This window comes from Crassostrea angulata, chromosome 10 (assembly GCF_025612915.1).
Source record: "Crassostrea angulata isolate pt1a10 chromosome 10, ASM2561291v2, whole genome shotgun sequence".
NCBI lineage: Eukaryota > Metazoa > Mollusca > Bivalvia > Ostreida > Ostreidae > Magallana > Magallana angulata.
The window spans coordinates 47,393,478-47,417,202 of record NC_069120.1 but is presented as its reverse complement, the minus strand read 5'-3'; the positions used below and the strand labels follow the sequence as shown (position 1 = coordinate 47,417,202).

At 33.4% G+C, this 23,725-nt stretch overlaps 1 long non-coding RNA gene across 1 annotated transcript; it reads right to left on the bottom strand.

Moving 5' to 3' along the window:
* On the bottom strand, positions 1 to 23,329 carry LOC128164416 (uncharacterized). Its single transcript, XR_008240937.1, has 4 exons — positions 23,194 to 23,329; positions 17,766 to 17,906; positions 17,241 to 17,381; positions 1 to 424 (listed from the first exon to the last, which is right to left on the bottom strand). It is a non-coding gene; the product is annotated as an uncharacterized LOC128164416 (long non-coding RNA).
* Between the last annotated feature and the right edge of the window lie 396 nt (positions 23,330 to 23,725).

Here is a 23,725-nt window from a genome sequence, read left to right as displayed (position 1 = left end):
CTTGTGAATAATTTTTATGAATACACATTCAAAAAGTAGATACTGGTAATACATTAATTTTAACAAATTTTACAAATATACTGTATATGTAAACATGTAGTTTCTCAGTGTTTTATAGATATGCATATATTGTACATTAAATTAAACGAATATAATGATGATTAAATACAATAAATCATATTTTACAACCAGATATATTTATGCATACATAATTATGTAAGTCATATCTATATATATATACACAAAGTGTAAATAAATTGATTTACAAGTTTTACTGTTTTTTCATAATCTTTCTCCGAAAAAAGCGAAAATAGAAAGGTTATGAACAGTATTGATTTTACAAGACATATTAAATGAAAAACATTGTCGATAGAAATTTATACAAAAACTCGTAACATAACTAATTCTCCGGTCATTTACTAAACTGTAATAAAACAGAAAATGAATTTGATCAGTAATGATTTTAAAATACAAGATTTTCAATAATTTTGTAATTTAATTTGAGTGTGATTGTTTGAAAAATTGCAAAAAATAATGCACTTTATACTTTTAAATGATCAACAGAAAAAACAAGAAACTTTATGACACATTTATGATAAGTTCAATATAACCATACAAGATGAAGACATCTTTTCCGTGTTATATGATACAAAATAATGTTTCGATGATATTATATATTTGCATATAAATGCATGCACAACCATATTAAATAATACTTTTTTTTGAAATTTTGAATAAAACCTTAATTAATATTTGTTTGAAAATAAATTCACTTTCAATGCAATGTTTTTCTTCATTCTCAATTTATTTAAATGAGATTTTTTATAAAGTGTACATTAATAGTACAATGTCCCAAATAGGCAACCGGTATGTAAAATTTCTTTGGTGTTTTCTTTATACATGTATGCCATATTGTTATAACTATGAACTCTGTCCATAGATATGAATTTATTAGAAAAGGCAGGTTTACCGCCCTCCACAGGCTGGCCAGTGACCTCCTTTCTATATACTTACCTGTCATTTTTGAACGATTGGAGCTAAGTGTCCTTAAATACTGGTGCCTTTTGTATTCATAATTTAAGAGAAATACATGCATTCAAATAAATTCATCACATTGCATTAGTAATACATGTAATTTTCATAATTAACAATTACATTCCCAATTTATAGTTATATAGTTTACATAAAAATGATTTGGTTTGAGGTAATATAAAAATCCTTAAGGGACAACTTGAATTAAAAAAAAAAGGAACATTACTGAAAAGATGTCTTCCTTTTTTGTTCCAATATTTTCAACTAACGTCATACATGTATTAACATGATTAAATTTACATCTACTATGCACTCACATGAAGGATTTGTACATATTGTGTGTGTATTAATTGTCAGTACATGTATAAATATTAAAGAATTAAAAAATAAATACAGATTCACATACAATTACATGTATTGTATTGTAAGACACCAACCCTTGCTTGATAAAACACTCAGCCATCTAGGCATCTATTCATATACAAGTAAACTTTAATCATTTTAAAAATCATTATGAAAATAATAATTTTTATTCAAACTCTCTATTACGAGGAGATACAAAAAAGATGCCCGAGGAATGTGTCGTCTGACCTAAAAGACATATTTGAAAAATAGTCTTCTAGAATATAGGGTGTAATTATTTACATGAGATGCAAACAATTTTGATGTGACATATAAAAACTAGTATAAACTGTATATATATGAGTACAATTTAACTTCTAAGTTATTGTGACACAAGGAAATGTATAAAAAAAATATATAAATAAAGCATCAGTATACAATTTTTTACAAAACGAATAAGTGCAGGTGCGCAATTAATCAGTTTTTAAAATTCACTATCTTCTCTTCTTTTCTTCAGATATTGCCACAATTTGTTTTGCTTAAATATGAAGGAAAAGTTCAATTTTTGATGTGGCTTGTGCACAGTATTGAAATTGTTTATATGACCTGTCCACAACTGTAATTCACAATTAACTCACATGTATTTCATTTATGGAGCACATGGCTCAGTTGTCATGGGCGTTAGGCCAGTAACCCAAAGGTTGCTGGTTAAAATCTGCTGTGGTCATTTGATGTTATGTTGTCCCTTACACAAGGTTCATTATTAATCTTTGTTTCAGTCCACCCAGCTGAAATTGGGTACGTGCAGTAAGCTGGGAGTTAAGCTGTGATGGACTGGTGGTCTATCCATGGGGAGTCGGTGACTGTAATCTGCTTAGCACCTTGGAAAGTGGGTATAGGCACCAGCCTTATGCACTCTCATGGCTTGGAGAAGGATTAAATTTAACTATTGTCAATCAGTGTTTTTCCTCTAATTGATGCAAGTCAGCAAATTTTTATCTCACAAAACTGAAGAAATATACACAAATTTACACATGTTCACTGTAGTTTTGATAATAAGACTTAAATATTTTTGGTTCGATAGATGTATATATAGCCATTATAATTCAATATAGTATAAAGAAAGATGGCTAAGTAATACAAAAGACAAATTGTAAGTAAATGAATTTTTCATATACATCAATCTAGTAAATTAGAAAATACTAGTACATATAATTATAAGTATTTAAATATATATTTAACGTATACATTTTAAAATATTGGCATAGTCATGGTTAAAGTGGGGGGAGGAGGAGGAGAATTGATGAAACAACATTGTATAGCTCAGCAATGAAAATTCAACCATCTGTTGTAACCATTTATTCCATTGTTTCAACCTAAAATTACATTTCAATAAATCAATGCCAATTTATGATGATAACAGTATTCCATAATTGTTCATGGCTTGACAAATTTGTTCAATTTATGACGATTACATTATTCCATAATTGTTCATGGCTTGACGAGTTTGTTCAATGTTATTCTAAGGCTTAACCAAAATTTTGACTGTCAGATATTTACATATACTCAAATAAATCACTTTTCACTCACACTTTGATGGCTCCAAATTTACTGAGCTACAATATCAATATGTGTGTTCAGAGAAAACGTGGGAGTATCTATCCATGTACACTTCCGTTGATGTCTATATAAAAAAAAACCATTCATGTCCGATTCTAAAATTTCCGGAATATCGTAAACGATACAAACATCAGTAAAAAGGACAATATCTGTGTAAATTTGGCCAATTAAAGGCTAGAAATTGAAAATTGAGAACAGATTTATCACAATTCTCTACATTCAGGAAACAGTGAAATTGTTACAAATCAAATGTTTAATTAAGAATTTAATCCCCTTCCCCCTTGAACCACTGCATGAATCTATGACACTGCCCAAAGCAAATATGCCCAGAAAACAAATCAAAATTGAAATCCCCTAAAAGAACCACGTCCTTCTGGTGTTCAGTCAAAGGCTTAAGATGTGTGTTTACATGTTGCTTGAAATTTTCCAAAGAACATGATGGGTATTTATAAAGTACGATGACTTGTACATCTCTACTTTGGCTTAAATGTACATTTGCAGTGATGAACTCCAAGGAGCAATTGTTAAACTTTGAGATATCTGTTATCTTGTAGTCATTTTTCACATACAGTGCTGTTCCATGATGTGGACGTCTATTCAAGTGACGTGTAACCTCATGATTAAATATTGCTGTGTAGCTGTGTAGTTGAAAATTGTCTTCATCTGCACTACATAGTCTTGTCTCCGAGAAACCTACTACATCTGATGCTAGAATATTTGGCTCACTTTTTACTTGTGAAAAGTGCTTATGAAGCGATCTGCAATTGTTGAAAGCAACTTTAAAACAATTAGAATTGATTTGATACATTGGAACATAACAAAGTTGCAATGGCGCCTCAGTTTTCATTCTTTCCATTTCCTCAAGCACTTTTTCATCCATAGCTAATGCCTACTCATTGAAGTTAAGGATATGTAGATGATCTACTGACCGTACTCGACTTAGAGCAACATAGTGAATGTGTGGAGTTTTCCTGATTTTAGTTTGAGACAAGTCAATTACAATTTCATCAACAGTGCACCCTTGAGCTTTATGAATTGTCTTTCCTGCAGCTGGTCGCAATGGAAATTGAATTCTCTGAAAAGTGTTATGATTCAATACAAAAGACCGCTGAACTTCAAAAATAGGTGTCCAGTCATCATCTATTCCAGCATGAAACAAATGCTTGAATTTTTTGCGAGTCGACTTTCCAATAGCAGAATCAAGACATTTGATCCAAACTATGCTTGGTCTTGATATGCCTTCTATTTTGCTTTCAATCAGTTGAACTTTACATGATGACCCATTTGTTAACCCATCAGAGACATCAACATTGACCGAGATATCGTATATCATCCCAACAGCAAGAATCAACATTTGCATTAAATTGGCAGTTTTGCTAACATCATCTTCATTTACTAAAGACCTGAGAAGCTTTTGTTTCACTTCCTTTGAGTAATCTTTGATAACAGTATCAACTTATTTCACTGTGACCTTTTCTCCTTCAAGTCTTTCAATCAACTGATTGTTGTATGCATCTACTTTAGAGTTCTGAGTAAAGAGATGTGGAGCATGGTTTGGATAATTTTCATTTGTTTCTGTTATCATGCATCTCTGAATTACATTCTTGTCTTTTGGTGTTAGTTCATTATAACGAAGGCGATTAAGCAGTTGAGCAAACTCGATATCATCTTTTTGTCTCATTATTTCATCCAATTCAAATACACAAACGTGTTCCTTCCAAAGATTGCTTGCAAGAGCTTGGGCATTACATTTTAAATCCTGAAAAATCCAGCTGTCCATCACAGGTTTGAGTTGAAAAAAATCACCAACAGCTAAGATACTAATACCACCAAATGGCTTTTTGATGCCTGTAAGAAGTTGCAAGCGACTGTCAATTAGAGCCAGTGACCTATTGCCTACCATTGATATTTCATCAATTATGAATAATTTCAGGTTTCTGTACTTGGTGCGAAAAATAATCAATTCATCGCAGTGTAAACTTTGCTGGCTTTGATTAATTTTTTGATGAAAAGCGGATGCTATGGTTGACCCTCCAATGTTATAAGCTGCTTTTCCTGTGTATGCACAGAGAAGTATTCTAACATCATCTGGGTTTTCACCTTCAGTAGAACATAGATATCGATGCAAAGCTTGATAAAGTGCTCTTATCAAAACAGATTTGCCAACACCAGCACCTCCAGATAAAAATGAATAAATCGGCTCTTTTTTAGTTTTAACCCATTGCACGACATGATTGAAAAATTCCCTTTGCTTTACATTCAAACTTTCCACCAATTTCAAATATTCATCCTCTGGCAGTCTCACAGAACTTTCCTCTGTAACTTGTCTTGATGGGATACCAACATCTGCTCCAATATCATATATTCTTTGTTCAACTGGTCTTTATGGATTAAACTGGACATAGTTTTCTGATTCAAAAGATCCCTCAGCTTCATCTTCTGCCTCTATTTGCTGAGTATTGGGTGCTAATTCATCAAAAACATCTGTTAATTCATCATTTGCTATATGTAATGCTGCGTCTAGCAGTTCAGCATTAAACTCATATTGCTTGATTTTATGAGCCAAAAAAGACTTTCTAAGACTAAATGAATTTTCAAAAGTGTCAGTTCCAGACAACAGATCAACTCCTTCATCTCTCCAGGGCAAAAACAACATTAACTTTTCTCTATAGTGATTTTCGGGGTCTGTTTTTAGACTGAACCGGACATATCTAATCACTCTAGGTACTTTGCGACGTCTAATGATAATGCCATTTTTTAGAGTAACAAGTGTATCACTCTCATCAAAGTCAACATCTGCCTCATCATTTTCATCATCATTTATCTCTGTTTGATCGAATGTGTTTACACTTTCTTTTGGAAACACTACATCAAGTTGGGATACATAGTCAGCTAAACACCAGTTTTCAGGTTGTTTTGGTCGTTTTGTGTATCTTTTAATGACATTACTGCATTCAACATCTGTAGAATTTGGTGTCAACTTTTCCAATTCAGCATCTGTTTTGATGAGAATTACTCTATCATCAGAGGGACTTGTGTTGATAAAAACAACATCTCCTGGTGGTTTTGTTAAAGGTATTTGCAACACTAAATATACAGCTTCTTGTGCTCCGACTTCTACACTATTGAGGAAATGGTTTCCAATATGACGCACTTGTCTTTTTATGTCAAGATTTCCTTCCCTAGCTTCTTTTGCAGCTCTGTTCAGTAAATCACTCATTACTCTTTGAGATTTACTAATATATGAAACAATATACATTGCACAGGCATATGGATCCAAGATAAATTGCATGTCTATGTTTGCTTTCCAAGCATTTAGAACAACACTGTTGTAAGAATTTACTCTCATATCACATGGCTTTCTTTTCAGAAAAACCTTTGGACCTCTCAATGAACTCCTAATGCATTTGATGTAATCTTCCTAAGATATTTCTAAGACTGAATCTAGGAGTTCTTTGTATAATAAATCACAGCCATTTTTCGACATATCATTCAATTTTTTCTGAATTTTATCATACATTTTCCTGTACTTGTCAACATCAGCATCTAAAGGTTCTAGAATCATATACTTTTCTAAAGGAGGTAGTGGAAAGCCAAATCTGCATACATCTTTTCCTCCCTTTTTGCATGTTTGAGTATGTTTATGCACTTGTAATTCTGCCAAGTCATCATCTTCATTCTTTTCACATTTCAAGTAATGATCTACAAAATCCAAAATCTCTTTTTCATCATTTTCTTGATATTTTGGGGCATTTTCAATCCAGACAACCATATGGACATGGGGTGATCCTCTCTGCTGAAATTCTATTCTATAGAAATAGTCTTTCACCTTGCCGATTGGATGATGGTCACTTTTCAAAACAGAATTCAGAAACACCCGAAACCTATGGTCAAAATATCTGGTGCATGTAATTGGATCTTTCTGTACCATTTTTGATTTTTGAAACCATGACATATTGTTAATTTCTTCATCAGTATATATTCCTTTACATTGTTTAAAATGCCCAGTGCTCTGATGAGATCACTCCATCTTGTGTCGGCAGCAGACAGAGACATGAACCATGTTGGTAAACCTAACTGTCTTATCATGGCAAATACATCTTTCTTCCGAGTTTCTAGATATGCAGGTGAATTTCTTAACTGTCTAAAGATAAAATAACCCTCATTGTGTCTAACAAGACTATCGACATGTTCAGGATTTTGTACATCGTTTGCCGTGAATGTTTTCCCCTTAGTTTTACATTTCCTCAAGGCCAAATTGCATTTGTCAGTAACTTGCTTCATTTGTATTTTTTTCAACTTAAAAAACAAGTTTGGAACAGACTGTGCTGCACGTCTATCAAAACTTCTCAATTCCCACTTAGCTATGTCTGGATATGAAACACGCAGTTCTCTTTCTTTATCATTTAATCTTTTCCTTCAATAAAAGATTGTGGGAAATGATAAATATTCAGCAGCCTGATCTTGATATAAACTTAGTGGACGCTGTCCTTCAACAGGGGCAAATGTGTGTCTTGTGATGCATCATCTAGCAAAGTATCACAATTTCCATCTCTACCAATTCCATCTACTTCACAAAATTCATCATCATCCAACTCCAGACAATCAGTATTTTGGTCCCTTCTTGACTTTGTCTGAACTAGTTGTTGAACAATTTCGTTTGCCGAGGTTGTGATTTCTTGAAACCAGTTGTCGTCAACATTGATATTTGCGTTCTTGTAGAATTCACTATTGCTCATAAGCCAATGCAGTGCTAACAGTACTTTTGCGGGTCGTACATTTTCATGATAATCGCATTTTTGATACGATAATTTTTTCTTCAATTTTACGGGAATTGTGACATTTTCATCTAATTTTCTAGGTAAGCTATTTATTGTAGGCTGAATATCAACTGGGACATTCACAACATTTCCTCTGGCAGAATATTGTCCACCTCTTGGCAACTCTCTAATTTGCATAAAAGGAATTCTCAAAGACACAAGCCTTTCCTCTAAAGGGAACAAATCTAATTCCATTGGTTTTTGTGGCCATGTCATACCATTGAAAACAGACAACTTTGGAGTTTTGTTTTCTTTTAACGATGAATAGCAAGTATTGCAAATCCACTCCTTATCTTGAACAGAAAGAGTACTAGTTAAGTATTTGTTTTTAATTCTTTCATCCAGTTTTGTGTTCTCCACTTTTAATACACTTTCTTTAAACCACGTTTGCTGACAACAAGAACATACAAAAATGGGACCTTGTCTAATCTTTTCGTGGAAATTTTTTATACAATCATCTATATCTGCTCCAAACCTAAGCTGTCTTTGTCATTCATTTACTTTGTTACAGTATTCAACATCTGTTCTCTTTTTTTGTTTCTGTTCCCTATTATGAAATTTTTCATTTTCACGATATGAAATGATACATCGTTTAGCTTGCTTTTTCAATCTTTCTTGTTCAAGGACCATTTGGTTCTTTCTCTTCAATTTTCTGGCTTTTGTCTCTCGTTCTTTCTCTTTATTTCTTTCATTAATGTTTTGTCGTTTATTCTTTCTAGCAATTTTGTCAATCTCTCTTTCATTTATTTGAATTTGAATGCTTTGCCTTTTCATCTTTCTTCCAGCTGTATTTTGTGTTCTTTCCATTTCTTTAACATCGATACATTGTCGTTTCAATTTTCTTCCAGCTGTATTTTGTGTTCTTTCCTTCTCTAACACATCAGGATTTTGTCTTTTCAGTTTTCTTGCAGTTTTGTCCATCTCTCTTTTTTTCTCCTGAACATCAATACATTGACGTTTCAATTTTCTTCCAGCTGTAGTTTGTGTTCTTTCCTTTTCTTTAACATCGATACATTGTCGTTTCAATTTTCTTCCAGCTGTATTTTGTGTTCTTTCCTTCTCCAACACATCAGGATTTTGTCTTTTCAGTTTCCTTGCAGTTTTGTCCATCCCTCTTTCTTTCTCCTGAACATCAATACATTGACGTTTCAGTTTTCTTCCAGCTGTATTTTGTGTTCTTTCCTTTTCTTTAACACCGATACATTGTCGTTTCAATTTTCTTCCAGCTGTATTTTGTGTTTTTTCTTTCTCTAACACTTCAGGATTTTGTCTTTTAACTTTTCTTGCAGTTTTGTCCATCTCTCTTTCCTTCTCTTTAATATCAATACTTTGTCGTTTCAATTTTCTTGCAATTTTGTCCTTCTCTCTTTCCTTCATCTGAACATTAATACACTGTCGTTTCAATTTTCTTCCAGTTGTGTTCTTTTTCCTTTCATTCTCCATCACTTCAGGATTTTGTCGTTTCAATTTTTTGGCTAAAGCATCTTTGCATTGTTCTTCAGTTTTAAATTGTGCGTTCTTTCTCTTTTTTGACATATATTCTCTCATATAGCGTTTTCTGCATTACTTCTCACCATTTGTAATAGATGGAGTTTCATCCATTTTGTAGAAAACTGTGATGCAAAGTACTAATTGAGATTGGTAAGATTTCAAACTGCATAGAAAAATCAATATGCATGCTGTTGTACATGTTGTACAAATATGTCACCAAATCATCAAGACCCTTGTTCATTACCAACACTGATTTGCCCTCACATGCAGACATGCCATCATGGTCATGTGAATGAGAATCGAAGAAATAATATTCAGTGTTTGACATTTTGTATACACCCGAACAAATTGCTCCTATCATAATTAGCAAATATCTAGAAATCTGGAATGCCTCATCTAATGCTTGATGCAATGATTTCACAGGGCTATTTTGATCTCCCGAGACAACTAATCCCCAAATGGTATTTGTGAATGACATGATGATTTTCTCCCAAAGTTAAGTTACTTGGTAATTCATCAAAGTTGAGAAGTTTGTTATGAAAGATTTGTTTTTGCATCAAACTTTTGAACACTGTTGTATACACCTGGTCTCCTGCTATTAAAGTGTTATCTAAAAATTCAGTTGTGAATGAGAATCCTTCATAACATTTGATCAACATAGTAAGTGCATTGCTAGTACATTGACTGCCCCTTGAAAATGATGAAAATCTTGTTCTCCTTGATGAAATGACCCAATAACTAATTTCCTTTGATAAACCAGGTTATCTTCATGAGGTTGCATATGATTTTGCATAGTTTTAGTCACAGAGTCATTGTTTGTAAGATTTGTTTTCACATTGTTTTGCAAATTCATTTCAGCAGAGTTTTGACACAAATTTGTTTCACAAAGTTCATTGAGAAAATTCATTTCAAGTTCATTGTGCAAATTCATTTCAAGTTCATTGTGCAAATTCATTTCCAGTTCAGTGTCCAAATTCATTTGACAAGTTTTTTGATTTTCCTGTTTTTTTTTTGTAACCTGAGGCCAGGCTCCTCAGGGTCAACATTGGTTTTACTGTTTTTCACGAGGCCAGTCTCCTCAGTCATTTTAATGTCAGAAATTGTTTTACTGTGTTTAACGAGGCCAGTCTCCTCAGTCAAGTCCAGGTCAGAAATTGTTTTACTGTTTTTAACGAGGCCAGTCTCCTCAGTCATGTAAGTCTGTAACTCTTTCCTGCTCATCCTCCAATACTTCCGCCGTGGCATCTACAAAAAATACCCTTAAATATTATATAAAGATCATGAAATGTCATGCAAAGACCATTTTTTATTAGAGGGTTTGGACTGTCAAAAGAAAATATACCAGATGTAATTATAATTTGGGTGGTTATAAAGTCTCCCAACAAACAAAGCTATCATTGGGGGTAGGGGTGACCAACAAGGGTCAAACTTTACAGACAAAAAGAGTTAATACTTGAATATTTCTATTTGTGAAATTTCATGAGGTTCATGAGGGGTCATTTACTGTTTATCAGGTGAACCGACATGACCTAAGGATCAAGAACATTCATGGTTAAGGGTTGGGGTTCTCAACCATTTTCAACATATTTGGGCACTTCCTGTTTGAATGGGGTCAGGACTCCCCCATGCCCATGACCTACATAGACCATTTGATGCGACTTAACACAAGGATCAAGAATATATGTGGTTTAGGGGTGGGAATCTGAATCGTTTTAATGATATTTGGGCACTTCCTGTTCCAGGGGGGTCAGGACTAACCCCTGGCCCATGACTTACATACCATTTAATGCCCCTTATCTCAAGGATAAAGAATATATATGGTTTAGGGGTGGGGATCTCTACAGTTTTCAAGATATTTGGGCACTTCCTGTTCAAAGAAAAGTCAGGACCACCCCCAAGGTCAATGACCTACATAACATTTGATGCCCCATAACACAAGAAACAAGAATATATATGATTTAGAGGTGGGGATCTCAACCATTTTCAAGATATTGGAGCACTTCCTATTCAAGGAGGAGTCAGGACCACCCCTGCAGTCCATGACCTACATACAATTTGATGCCGATTAACATAAGGATCAAGAATATATGTGGCTTAGGGTAGGTGATCTCAACTATTTTCAAGATATTTTGGCACTTCCTGTTCAAGGGGGGAGTGGGTCAAGACTACCCCGCAGCCCATGACTTACATACCATTTGATGCCTCTTGACACACGGAACAAGAAAATATAGGGTTTAGGGGTAAGGAGTAAGGACCTCTACCGTTTTCAAGATATTTGGTCATTTCTTATTTCTGGGGGGTGGGGATGACCCCAAGATTAAGATCTATAATCAACCTCACATATTGCCAATAATTCAAATGGTCCCCACCATTATAAACGATTGTTGTTTACCTGGCATGAACTTCTGTGACTTTTTGTAACCTTACTTACTTGATCAATGAACACACTTTAGTGGGAAAAATGTTGTCACATGATGTTAAAGAGCTATTTAATGTATTGACAGGCATGTTAGTAATTACTCTACTGTACTAAGGACCACCCATTATTTTTCATCTTTATTAAAAAAACAAAAATGGCTACAAACTAAGATGATTTTCCATTGCAATATTTTCTTAAGAACAACGATACTTTAGATATCATAATTAAAATGTGTCAGAACTATAGAAACTGTTTAAAAGACATCATTTATATTTACTCTTGCAAATTACCAGTGTTTTAAACTCGTCAAAAAAATAACTAGACACTCAGGGCTGACAGCTAGTATAAGTTGTCAGCCCTGTTAAAATTCAACCAGCCTGGAGAAAAAATTTGACATTTGGTTTCTTTTTATTTGCATGTAAACCATTCAAAAATCTGTTCTGATTTTGTTCCATCATAAACTTGTCGTTCTGTTATCATCCTCTAATCTCAGCGGAATTTTTGACATACTTCTTTTCGGATTCTCTGAGAGTATATATATGACCTAAACAGGAACTCTTAAGCATTTTTGAAGGTGTAATGCATGTGCATATGAATTGAAAAATATACAAGTTCATATTATATAGCTTTCAAAACAATTCAAACATATCTTTTTAAAATTAAATGTTGTGAAAGATCTAGGTACGTTAATTGCCAAAAATGGACGATATTTTACTGAAAATAGATATGCATATGTAAGTTCCTAAAATAGAACAGTTTTCATAATTTCAAGTCTTCTTTATTTTTATGTGTGCCGCTGCTCAAATACTAGGTTATTTCAGTCATGTATTAATGAAGTCTCATTTAGCATTGCAACCTTTAACAATACACAATTATCGCATTTATATATAAAGAACTTCATAATGGAAAAACCACGTGCAGCTGAATTTCTATAGGAACAAAACTTTAAATAAGATTTGAACCATTTAACCAGAACCAGAAAACTAACATTTTATGTTGATAGGGAATTGAACAATGTTCAAAGTAAAAAGTTGAAGCGTGCAGTCGATATAATTCAGCGTGTTTTTATCGTAACAACTAGCCAAAGGTGGGGCAAAGTATAAGTTGTCAGCCCTGTTAAAATTCAACCAGCCTGGAGAAAAAATTTGACATTTGGTTTCTTTTTATTTGCATGTAAACCATTCAAAAATCTGTTCTGATTTTGTTCCATCATAAACTTGTCGTTCTGTTATCATCCTCTAATCTCAGCGGAATTTTTGACATACTTCTTTTCGGATTCTCTGAGAGTATATATATGACCTAAACAGGAACTCTTAAGCATTTTTGAAGGTGTAATGCATGTGCATATGAATTGAAAAATATACAAGTTCATATTATATAGCTTTCAAAACAATTCAAACATATCTTTTTAAACTGTCACTAAGGTGGGGCAAATTTTACAAAATCACTTTGTGTCGCACTGGTCTGTGATTCGGAAGAGATGTACCAGCATTAAAATGTTTCAGCCTCGACGAGATTACCCTATATTATCCCGAGCATAAATGGGGAATCTACTTCGCCGTCATTATTACATGTAAAGCATAGTGTACATGAATTAAATGCTTGTATTGATTTTGACTTGTTAATTGACCATAGAAGGAAAACGATACTGGCGTGCGACCAGTTCTCGCCGAGTACCATTTCTCGCCAGTACACTGTGATGTCATTTTAGCAACACATAAAATTACATACAAACAAGTGAAAAGCTGTCAATGTGACAGAAAACCGGGTTTCCTTTTAATTGAACTGTATCCATAGTCCATGTCAACCCGTATCCAGTGAAACGGAGTATCCTATATGCAACATTTTGCCAAAAAATGACTAAGTTCAAAAGCTAGTATTTTTTTCATAAATAATCAGAAATCAAAATCCTAGCAATATGCACATCTCTGATATATCTATAAATTAATCTGCAAAAGAACATCTTCCTATCTTGAAAACTGTAGGAGGAGTTATCTGTACAATGAGGGTACCCTATATGCAATATTTTGCCAAAAAATGACTAAGTTCAAAAGCTGGTTTTTTTTTTGATAAATTATCGGAAATCAAATCCTAGCAATATGCACACCTCTGATATATGTACAATTAATCTGCAAAAGAACAACTTCCAATCTTGAGAACTGTAGGAGGAGTTATCTGTACAATGAGGGTACCCTTTTGGCAGCCGCCCGCCAGCCATTTTCACCATTTTAATAACCGGATTTTTCCGTTGGAAAACCCGGTTAAAAATGACGTCACAATGTACTGGCAAGAATCGGTACTCAGCGAGAACTGGTCGCACGCCAGTAGAGTGACAAAAATAAGTTTAAAAAATTTTAAACCCCGATCCCGATATTATAAACAAATGGCTCAAAAAGATCCACGTACAGTCAGGCGCTCGTACTTACAAATTTATTTGCCCGTGCCAAAAGTTATGCGTATCGAGCGGTTGGGGGACGATTAATTCAAACACTGAAAATCAGAAATTACTATCAAAATTGTTGTAGATTTCAGATAATTCTTTGGGTAAGAAGGGTCCTAAAAGTAGTTATCTGTAACATATCATCTTCTTAATTTTTCTGCACATTACAAGTATTCAATGCTTGGTAAGACATTTCTAATGATCAACCAAAATTTCAGCATCAGTCATAGAATCATAAGAAAAATACAGAGCCCACAATTCCGCCAGGTTTGAATCACAGGCACCTGACGTTATATTACACCTGTCATTAATAAAAATCGCCCTTCAATCTGCATCTAGCATACTTTGGGTAATCCCTTTCACATATAACACTGATACGTCTAGCGAATATTCAAAAGGCGTTAATTTTGAAATTCCATCAACAAGTTATATTTTAAAATATTGAAACAAAACACAGTGGTGGGAAATCTCATTTACATACAGGAGTCAACTTCCGCCCACCCTTTAGACATTTATCGCATATCCGGGGTAGTAGATGCAGATTGAGGGGTGATTGTTATTAATGACAGTTGTAATGCACCGTTTTGGTTGAATTAGTTGTAAGCTTAGATGTTGAATGACCAATCGGGAGACGGAGAGGGTCGCAAAATAATTTAACAGGTGAGTCAAGCAGAACTTCCAGCTAATGTGACAGTTTGAAATAAAAATGGTAATGTCTACTACGGTTTATTAGATAAAAGGTATTTATTTTTATAATGAGAAAAATGTATAACGTCAGGTGCTTGTGGTTTGAGTCATGTTTTTTGTTCACATGAGTTTAATGAATTCAACTTCAGATTTTAAACTTGGTATTTATTATTCAGCATTTAAAATGTAAACAAACAAAAATATGGCCTAAGCTCTATGTACAATCAACGAATTGTGAGCAAAGCTCTATATCTTGTTCATAACTTGAGACTTAAGATTCAAATATGGATAGTAAATTGAAAATTGTAAACAATAAAAACAGAGAAAATGCACAATAACAAAGACGGAGCACAATTTATTTCTTAAATCATACATACACCTACATAATAACATATATCCCTTCAGCGAAAACAATGTCTGCTTAGACTGAATAGACTCTACAAAATGCTAAGTATATTTACGTAACACATTGCACATATCCACCACTGCACAGATATTATACCGATTTACCAATTGCATGAATCGTCTTTTCACATGTTGTTTTGCTCATTTTACGCAGGTAAACAATCAGCTGCCTGAATTACCGAAGTTTATGCTTGATTTAATACGAAAAAATTCCAAAATACAGGCGATTGTTTTCGCAAGTTCAAGAGCACAATGAAAATGAAACAAAAAAAAAAAACCCACCGTCGCGTCACAAGTGAAAATGTCAACGCATTGATATATTCAACCTCAATTTACTTCTCACAATGATCGGCACCAATATACCTTGCAAGTTTCAAACATTACCTTTGCGCGTAAACTGTTCCACAACAAACAAAAGAATCTTTTGCCAGAATGCGTCGAAAATGTCCGCTTCGACCAAAGAACCTCGTTTTCGAGATGAAATGTGAATTTCGAATAACGAACCCGAACTTATAAACCGATTAAACCCCCGTTATTTTTTTTTACAGTTTCGAGGTTTTCTATACTCTCAATGAAAATTGGTCTTTCATTTCTGCAATTTATATTCATCTTTCCATAAGAATGCTTTGGGTTAAATTTGGTTCAATTTGGTTAAGTGGTTTTAGAGAAGAAGTTCAAAATGTGAAAAGTTTACAGACGGACAGACAGACGGACGGACGGACAGACGGACGGACAGACGGACGGACAGACGGACGACGGACAAAATGCGATCAGAATAGCTCACTTGAGCTTTCAGCTCAGGTGAGCTAAAAAGTGATTATTTCTAAAAGCATTGATAAGGGGCTCGGGCTCATTTAAGGGGTTTATAACACTTTTGATTTTGATCACACGAACTTAAAAACACATGCGGTAAGTAGATGAACTTTCTAAATTTATAACAAGCGCCTGAGGATTTTATCACATCTTAATGTGTCCATTTAGCTCACTAGAACTTTGTCATTTTTTTTAACTTTTCACGAAGATATTGTGGTGAATGGTAGGCCGTTATCTACCTGTTCTCTAGAGTGTACATCATACTAATTACAGGGCAGTGCAGCAGATCTATAGGGCTTTTATTTCAAGGCTTCAAGTTTTAGTTATACGGGTTCCACCAGGTGGTTTCAATGGGTTTATACATCCTTTGATTTTGATCACAAGACGCATTTTTCCCCCTTGTGTTACTGTCAATGATTCTACAAATTATTGATGCATTAATCATCTTGATATAGATTAAAGTATGCCGATGATAACGTACAATATAATTTTCTGTTCGAGTACTATCAGTCCTTTGATGATTCTTTTTATTTAGCCCTTAGCTTCTTTAGGCTTAATGGCTTCTGCAAGTGGCTGCTTACTTAAGCATGGGTACAATGCCTAACAATGGAGGGAACTTTTCATAATTTTGGTTTCATCATTAACTTTGGGTAATGCACTTGCATACCCAGTAGTAAATGTAAATCGGTAAGATGACAACCATACCCCGATACAATACGTCAGTATCTTGTTATAACGGAAGGATTTTTATTTTCTATGATATACCCCTTCTTTCATTTTCAGTTTATTTGAATTATAATTTCTGTTACTTTTTGTAAACTGCATTACAAATTACAATGTTATAAAGACTATTTCATAAAAAGTCATTAATCCACGGGGACCACATATATCCATGGAGAGTGTGCTCATTCTTATAAGAATAACACTTATTCTTCAGGGTAAATGGTAATTTTTTTACGTAGAATAATAATTCCCGATGATTTAACGACGTAGAATAATGACCCCCCGTCATTATTCTACGCATAAAAATGACCTCCGGCCATTATTCTACGGGGGTCATTATTCTACTTTACACCAGCAAAAGCATTCAAAGTCCCTAAAGTACAGGGATTTTCAGAAGGGATGGTTTATTTTTAGTTTTACTTAAAACATGCAATGACGACACACATACCTTTGTTGCAAAAAGGCTCTACATATCCTGAAGCACACCCTCCATCACAGTGTCCATTTGTTGAATTGCAGGGAACGTTATTTAGGCAGTGTCCACTGCACTTATGGCTGCAACCTATACCATACTTTCCAATGTCACAACCTATAGTTAAATACATATTGTATAAAACCTATGATAAACAGCTTTTGTTAAATAGTTTTTATTTACCACTTGATATTTTATCAATGTTGTGTAGTATGAGCTACATTTATTACCATTACTTTTGCCGTACTGCAACGTTTTAAAGTGTGATACCATAGACCTTTCCATGACGATATAGATACATAACATAAGACAGTTTTAAATAAACCACTATACGATACAGATGTATTTCTCTGCATCTCCTTAATAATTACGTTCATCAGTTAAATATGATTTAATTAACATTAAATTAATTATGCACACAATCTAAAAATTCAAGTTCCATTCTCCTTAAAACTATTGATTTTGTTTCTCAATGCAAATTAAAGATAATAACATTCATACTTTTATTGCAAAAAGGCTCTACATATCCTGAAGCACATCCACGATCACAGTGTCCAGTTGTTGAATTGCAAGGAAAGTTCTCTACACAGTGTCCACTGCATCGATTGCTGCAACCTTTACCAAGTTTTTCGATTTCACAAGCTATATTCCACATTAAAAACAGATTAAAAATAATGACAAACAATTTTTGAAATATCATTATTATCATGAATATTCATATTTACTACCTCATTGAAAAAAAGGAAAGTATTACATACATTTGGCTTCACTTTCTAATAACTTTTATGTCATATTTTCTTAAAAGACATTACATATAAAACTTGATCTTGGTTAGTTTTTAAAACACAGTTAAAAAATAAAAATATGCATCTGCTGAAAGTTTGATGCGCTTTAATGCAATTAAACACTCGCAATTGCGTGTTCTTAATTTTCAGGAATTCAAAATTTAGAACATGCTTAAACTTTTGATTTATATTCATATCATGTGATTTGAATAACAGTAGTCCTAACTGAATTGGAGGCATATAAGTTGACAAATTGACAAATTTGACTAAAAAAAGAGTTTCGATTGAAGTCATCATTTCGTAAGTTCTTTGGTCGATACAGTTCACCCCTGCGAATGTGTTCAGAGTGTTTTCTTTATCGTTGCTAAGTATGTAATAAATCAGAGGAGCTCGAATGAAAGTTCACAAGACTTCACCAAGATTTGTTTAGTTCCTGTGAAATTTCGAGCGGAAGTATAAGTGCTCGGATAATATTCTCAAAATATGTAAGTACTGGTCGTTTTTCATATCATATCCTAGTTTTATTTATGTTAAAACATAAAACTCTTTAAGATGTATGTCTTATTTCACCATCTAGCGGTTATTTATATTAAACGATAATATTCAGAACAGAGTTATCGTTCGTGTTCAACCACGTGTAGAGTGGTTGAAAAGATAAACACTGGGTTGCTTAATAAATTTAAAGCCATGCTAGATACTTGTACTGTGCAATACAAAGTTTTTAAGAAAATAATAGGTGTCTGTTTTGCATAAAAACTAAGTATATCGATCTATTTTCAAGTAACATTCTGCATAAAATAGTATAATCTATTTCACAATTGATGCTATAACTAGGTCAGGCGCGGATCGAGGGATCTCTATTAGGCATGTTAATTGTTGCATTTATTTCTAGAACACATTTTTTCCACCAATCGATGAAGACAAAGTTTAAAATCAATAAACCTCTAGATTTTATATTTGACCACAAGTACCTAGATTCTATGAAATAGACTATAACCACGAGGCACGACTTTTACTGCGGTACTGAAAGGGTAAAATAAAACCACGTGGTCTAAAATTTAAATGACAATAACATTCGCACTGCGTATTGAAAATAATGTAAACTCCAGGGGGCCCGTTTCTCAAAAAGGCGTAAATTTGGGGCCTAATTTAGTCCTACTAACGAAGTTACGCCAATTTTTAGTCGGGTCTATATTGCGTTTCGGAATGAGGCGTAAGCTAGGGTTTTAATGTCGAGGAACTAAGTCATCTCCGCTGAGTACTAAGCATGCACATATCCTATTTTGTTTTGCTTTGAGGCTATGATTATATGTGGTGGATCATTTTCAAATTCATAGTACAAGTACACAAGTACGCATGTTATACTATTCCACTGAATGTGCATAGTTCAAGTTTTTCATAACAGCATATATTAATGAAGGTAGAGCAAATGCATATACACTTCTTCACATAATGGAATTTTAGAGAAATACAATTGATATGAAAGAGGCAGATAACCAAATATAGGATATTTTAAAAGAATTATTATCGATGTTAAATATGAACGTAAGTACAAAAATGAACATCAGAATGCACACGTGTTGTAAAATTGTATGTCCTATATATAAGGACACATACAACCACACACAAGGAAAACTTTCAACACTAAACGTTTTCAGTTGCTCCTATTTAATCGGTTTCGTTTCATAGGTTCAAATTTGATTAGAAACAATAAATTCTAGTCTATGCTTACTGGATATTGATTTAAAAATCAATAATCTATTCGTTCTCTATTATATCTTTTTTAATTATTTAGTTTATATCATATATCAAGATATACCCATATTCATACTTTATTTAGATTTCTTTAACGAGTTGTAATGTATATTACATACGTTTAATAAGTTAAGCCAATTATTTATCTAATTGATTTAATCTGAATTTATTTAGAAATAGGAACAGTTTTCGAACAAATGTGATTGTTTTCTTTAATAACACGTAAAAAAAACAAAATTAAAATTCTCTGTTTATTTAGCCATAGAAACAAAACACTCGCCATTTTCGTGCACAGACTAAGGACTTACGCCTCTCCACTAGCAGGCGTAAATTTAAACCTAAATTTAGTCCCGACTAAGTTTCCTCCTTTTTGTGAATGCAACTTAGTCTGGTTTGAAGTGTTGTCCCTGATTTAGTCCGGACTAAGCTTACGCCTGGACGGAGGCCTTTTTGAGACACTAAATTTGGGTTTAAATCTTTGCTTGCTAATGGGTAGGCGTAAGTCCTTAGTCTGTGCACAAAAATGGCGAGTATTTTGCTTTTAAGGCAAAATAAACAGAATATTTTAATTTTTGGTTTGTTTTACGTGTTTTTAAGGTAAACATTCTCATTTAATGAAATCATTGTACATGTACGCATAACTTCAAAAAATACCTATTATCAATACGCGTTCATATTTCGAAAAACTTAAGATTAAATTAATTTGATAATTAATGGGTTTACCTCATTAAACACATGTAATATACATTAATACTCGTTAAAGAAATCTACTTTAAGTATAAAGAATGAAAGATGGGTATATCCTGATAAATGATATAACACAATAATAAAAAAGATGCTATAATTCTAAATTAAACATGTACTCCCCCAAAAAATAGATGTATACATAAGAACGAATAGATTATTGATTTTTAAATCAATACTCAGTAAGCATACATTAGAATCTAATGTTTCTAATCAAATTTGAATCTATGAAACGAAACTGATTTCAAAATATTGAGAATACTCCTTTGAATAGGAGCAACGCGAAACGTTTACAGTTTTAATTTGTCCTTGTGTGTGGTTGTATAATATTTTTACCTATATTACTTACCACTTTACAACACGTATACATTCTTATTTTCATTTTTTACTCCTATTATCTATACAAAACTGCATGAAAGCTACATGTATTTTGAATGTTTATGAACTCGCATTTAGATACATGAACAATCAATTTTTGTTAAAAGATTACTTAAAAATATATTTTAGAAGCGTGCAGAGTATGTATCAATTCTAGTTTTATTGACAAGCGTTTGTCAAGGTTCTTGAAGATTCTAAAATTTCACATGCACACCTCCTTGAATTTTTGGAAAATCGAATTCATTAATGATATTTATTTTAGGATTAAGTGATCAATTGCATTCATATTAAACATCGAATGTAATTCTTTTAAATCGGCATGGTTTACATGTACTTCGATGATCTTCGTGCATATGCAAATGTGCTGTTTATTTTTATCATTTAAATGAATTGATCTTTATTTACTTGAATTCCCGATAGTTTTGTTACATCATATTTAAAATGTATGTATATCAAGGGATGTTTTTTTATTTCGAAGATGTCGAATACAAAAGCGTTGTTTTAACAGTTTTACAACAGTGTGCATTATTTACACAATTACCTAGCTTGCATTTGTCATATTTTTTATATAAACAATTCTATACACCCCCACCCCAATAACCCAAAGCAGATAGGGAAAAAAGTAAAACTCTAACATACTTGTTAAAACCGCTAAGATGCAAAATGTCTTATCCGGAGGGGGATAGGGGATTTTATAGTTGCCTTTTCCATTAAACATTTAGAAACCTTTTATTTATTAAACTCTCTTCAAATTGGTAGGATGTTCTTAGATGACTGCTTTTATATCTATATTTTAATCAAGATACTGTATACAGGGTTATTTTCATCCAGTGTAATTTCCGCCCTTCTACACTTGCGAACAGTTTCGCCTTGTCGTGAATTCGCCCAGTCACAGTTATTACTTAAGTTATTCAATACTAGACAGTGAAAATCAACAAGTCTTAAATTCGCACGCTGACAACGAGGGTGAAATCATTGAAAATTAAATGGGGGCGAATAATTCTCTGTATACAATATATGTTACTCCCCCCCCCCCCCCGAAAAAAACCCAATCGATTAAACCAAAAACAAGAAAGGGAATTGGGGAGACCCCGGCCTCAAATGTTGATAGTTCCTGACTTGTTAATTGTTGACAATATCTTTCAAAACTATTATCATTTGAATCGCAGAAAATTGAGAATCGTTTCCATGTCATTGTTTATATTCTTTCAATATTGGAATTAATTTCTATGCATTGTTTCGTTTGATTAATATGTACGACTCAATGTGCCTCAGTATCATCTACAATGCATTTAATTGTCATATATTTGGTTTCTGAAACCTCTTAAATATGCCTCTTTCATATCAACTGTTTTTCTCTAAAATTTCATTATGTTATGAAGTTTATAGGCATTTGTTCTACTTTCATTAATATACACTGTTATGACCAACTTGAACTATGCACATTCAGTGGTAAATTACAACATGCGTATTATCGGGTACATTTATTATGAATTGGAAAATTGATCCACAACATTTAATCAAAGCCTCAAAGCAAAACAAAATAGGATATGCGCATGCTTAGTACGCAGCGGAAATGTCTAAGTTCTTCAACATTTAAACCCTAACTTACGCCTCTTTCAGAAACGCAACTTAGACCCGACTAAATATTGGCGTAACTTCGTTAGTCAGACTAACTTAAGCCCAAATTTACCACTTTTTGAGAAACGGGCCCCAGGTTTCTAAAGACGTTATACCCTGCAAGATATTAGAAGCCCTCGTACGTACACAATGTTGTGCGAAATAATGAATGGTTTACCCAATGTAAATCATCATATGAGCGCCGTTTATTTACAGTTGCCTTCTCATTAGCATTTATTGGTATGATCAAAGTTAGTGAATTAACATTGACTAAATACAATTCCATTGAGAAAATTATGCTGATGACAGATACTCCTGTTGACTCTAATGCAATTCATATGTCGTTGAAATATTCTACAACAGATCAGTTTAGCAATGGTGTTACTATAAGCATGACAAAATCTCCCAAGTCAGTCTCGTCTCTCAACTCTTACCTACAGTGCAGATCAACCCAGACTGGCCGATATTTTTGTCTCAATAACACCAAACCCTTGGTATCATACCATATTTTAAGTACTTTGCATATATATATATATATATATATATATATATATAGAGAGAGAGAGAGAGAGAGAGAGAGAGAGAGAAAGAGAGAGAGAGAGAACCTCCTTAGAAATATCTATAATTTAAAAGAAATTTTATCAAACCATTGTCACACAAATTTCCAGTGTATCCAATGTCGCAGCCAGTGTCACACTTTCCGGTCGTTCTGTTACAAGCAACGTCACCCAAACAATTTCCAGAACAGTTATACACACAGTATGGTCCAAAACTTCCTAAAGGGCATTCTGTAAACATTTTCATATCATTTTTGATAAAATATATCAGCAAATGTAGTCCAATGAAAGATCAAAGATGAAACGTCCCTTTAATAACTGAAAATGTTTGCTTAATTTAATAATTATGTACATTTATAATAATCAAACCTTTGTTACAGTTTGTCCCTGTCCAACCATAATCACATCCGTTGTCACACAAACCACTGATGTGATTACACGTCGTGCTGTCTTTACAATTTCCAACACACACTGATTTACACTGTAGACCATAATATCCGACAGAGCATGCTTTGTTAAAAAGGTAAAAAAAAACCCACTAATAAGAAATCATGCAGTGCTTTTTTACAAGTATTTTCAGAATTTTTTTTTTTATTAAGTTACTTTTGTCACAGCGTGGTCC